This window comes from Pundamilia nyererei, unplaced genomic scaffold (assembly GCF_000239375.1).
Source record: "Pundamilia nyererei isolate P.nyererei 1_Seehausen unplaced genomic scaffold, PunNye1.0 scaffold00014, whole genome shotgun sequence".
NCBI classification, from domain to species: domain Eukaryota; kingdom Metazoa; phylum Chordata; class Actinopteri; order Cichliformes; family Cichlidae; genus Pundamilia; species Pundamilia nyererei.
The window spans coordinates 1,141,574-1,144,755 of record NW_005187415.1 but is presented as its reverse complement, the minus strand read 5'-3'; the positions used below and the strand labels follow the sequence as shown (position 1 = coordinate 1,144,755).

The 3,182-nt window shown below is 39.6% G+C and overlaps 1 protein-coding gene across 2 annotated transcripts in view; it reads right to left on the bottom strand.

The window, feature by feature from the left end:
- tbc1d22a (TBC1 domain family, member 22a) overlaps positions 1–3,182 on the bottom strand; it is a 159,499-nt gene that overhangs the window by 118,956 nt on the left and 37,361 nt on the right. The window lies entirely within an intron of this gene.

Sequence of the window (3,182 nt, the reverse complement as noted above, 5' to 3'; positions counted from 1 at the left end):
CAGGCAGGACAGAAAAAGCAGTCAAGTGTTATGACACCTCAGACGATATTAGTGCTTCTGACACTTTGCACACTTTTTTACTTTCATCCAAACCTTAGATTTAACCCTGGGGCAGTTCACCCCTCAAGAGGCTACAAGATCTGGTTTTCTACAAGACCTTGAGAGGTGAAGTAGAGATCCATTCATATGCGTAAACAGTTGGGGGGGTTGCTTTGAGGTAATTGTCAATCTGATTGTTTGTTAGAACTATTGCAAATGAATATGAGTAAGTTTGCTGAGATATAACAAGCTACAACCCATGGTGCAGAAAATGATGCTAAAAACAATAAGTGCAGTTTCTTCACTGACCATTTGAGGCAGACTGATACCATAGACTAGCATGGTAAAATGCACAACAGCCACAAAACTCACGTTTATGTGCTGTTAAATAAAGCAGTTCTGGCCACTGTAGTTAATTTCTCCATTTATAAAGACTACTCGGTACTTATTTTTTGAATAAGTCACAAATTTGGATTTAGCAAGAATAATTTTGAAGGAAACAGGTTATCTGGGGTGATTTGTGACTGAAGGATAGCAGCAAAAGTGAAAACATGGTAGTAATACCTGCCACGGTTATAGGGTTTGGACACAGTGACACAGACAAAAATGGAGGCTGAGCTGATGATTTTCATTGGCGGTGAGCAGAATGGAAAGGACTAAAAAAAATGAGTAGATCAGAGAGACAGCTCAGGTTACGTAGTTTGGCGACACACTAAGAGAGGCAAGGGGGGGATTGTTTTATACATGTGCAGTGGAGGGGTCTACTGGACAAAGGATGTTGAAGATGGAGCTGCCAGACAGAAGGAAAAGAGGAAAAACCTCAGAGAAGATTCATGGATGAAATGAAGGAGAGGGTTGGTGTGACAGCAGATAGGGACAGGGTGAGATGGAAGCAGATGATCTGCTATGGAAACCCCTAAAGGGAGGAGCCAAAAGAAGAAGCCAAAGATAAAGTTAGGGGTGCGCTTGCTTTGACAAGTGTTGCAACACTGGAGGCTGTAACTGGCAGCAGGCTGCTTGGCCTGGCTTCTGTTTGTTTTGAGCCTCTGCTTTGGACCTCTCTATCGTGTTTCTGGAGCTGGTGCATTTTGGAGCAGTTTGATGGAATTACCAAACAAATAAAACAGCACTAATTAGCACTAATTAGCACTACGTACGCACGCAGCTCCACATACATCTCACTTTGATTTTAAGTGGGCTGGACAAGTGAAGCTCTCCTTTCTGTCAGTGGAAAGAACTTTACCTACACACTTAATCCCTTGTGCTTATATGATAATGTAAGAAAAAGAAATGCGATTTTAACATTGCATCGGTTTTTCCACATGACAAAGAAATGGGGCTGTGGTAAATGAAAGAAATCTTTCAGCATCTGAGCTTAAATTGTAAGAAATAAATATGTAAAATTACAGAAAAACAAAATCCTGTTAGCCCATTGTCCAGATGTTCCTGTAATTATAAAAACAGAAAGTTTCTGTTAGAAAATGCCCTTTTTTTGAGGATCCACTGTAAAAAACAGAAAGTCAACTGTGGAATAAAAAGAAACTTTTTCTGTTATTTAATTGTTTATAACACATAATTATTTTGGTGTAGAATAAACGGCCATGGGGGAGGTCTACATTAGCAGGAAATGTTGCAAAACCTATTAAAATACAGTGATAAAATGAATGCCTACTTTCACATCTTTCACAGTATCCTGTGGGCCAGACTGAAGTCTTTGTCCTTGAACCTCATGTTTGACAACATGAGGACTAGCAGTCAACACATTTTGCCTAACTTATAAAGGATCAACTGTTGGAGACACAATCTCTGGGAGTATTGCATCATTAAAGACATCCAATGTAAAAACCTTGGCCAAAGCAAAATATAGTGCATTAAACATTATAGTTCATATTGATGATGACTTAACACTTTATCCTTTCTTCACCCTTCAAAACAAAAAACCACGATGTTACAAAAATCAATGCCAAGTCCAGAGATGTATGAGTAATCTTACTTTACCAATAACCATCTTTTATATACAGCCATGAGAAAAGATACTGACTGTGACTAAGCGAGAACCTGCTTTTCTTCAGTGTCACAGCAATCCAAACACAGTCATATATATTTTAGCAGGAAGAACCTGATGTAGCAATTTGGTGCCAATTTGAAAAAAATGTAATTAGATTTTTCTGTTACAGCTGTCAAACCATAAGGCACTGAGTGCTGTGTAACAGGGGCAGGAGAACTTGTGGAGGAGGGATCATTTCTACAGCATCCAGCAACAGTTTCTCTTTTCCATTTAATTTCTCCAACTCTTCACCCTTTTCAGTTTTGAATCCTTCATATTCTGTTTTTTTTATAATATATTTCCTTGCCATCCACACAATCCCCACCTCTGCTAGCTCTATCTTTTTCTCCCCAGGGAAGCAGAGGTGGTGCAATCATTGTTTAAACACACCACAGGGCAGTTGTTCTTTGCACGCCCAAACTTTGCTGCAGTCTTCACTTTACATATATATATTTATACACATATATATATATACATACAGACACACATACAGCTTGTATGCATGCATGTTTACACTGTGCATGGAGACACAGAAAGATGCTAATTCAATAAATTAACTCTGCGGTACCTTAGTACACTAAAAGTCCTGAGATGCCCTCCTCCTCTCTTCTGTCTGACTGCCTGCATTACAGTCATTGCTGTGCAACTTCATACAGTGTTATGAGCCTTTACATCAGTTGAGTACCAAACAAAGCGGCCATTAATGGTTAAAGCACCCAGTTGGTAACCTCCCAATACCAAAAAAAAACCCCAACTCACAAACAGGCACACACACACACACACACACATACACGCACGCGTGCGCACACACACACCTTTAATGACATCTTTTCTGCGGCACATTAACTATTGTGCGGTAATTAATGGGAAAGTCATGGTCTTCAAAAAGCCAGTCTTCTCTCTGCAGACTAGAAGCTGTTCACCACAACAATGGCTTAATGAGTAAACACACCGTGCGTCTCATGAATAAATTATTTGTGCCTTGCAATTAATTTTCCCTATTGAAGCTTGGAGAAAAAAAAAGCAGGACTGCTACCAGTCTTCATAAATCAAAAAAAGGGAGGGGTTAGGGAGAAAGAACATGACAGGAACTTTG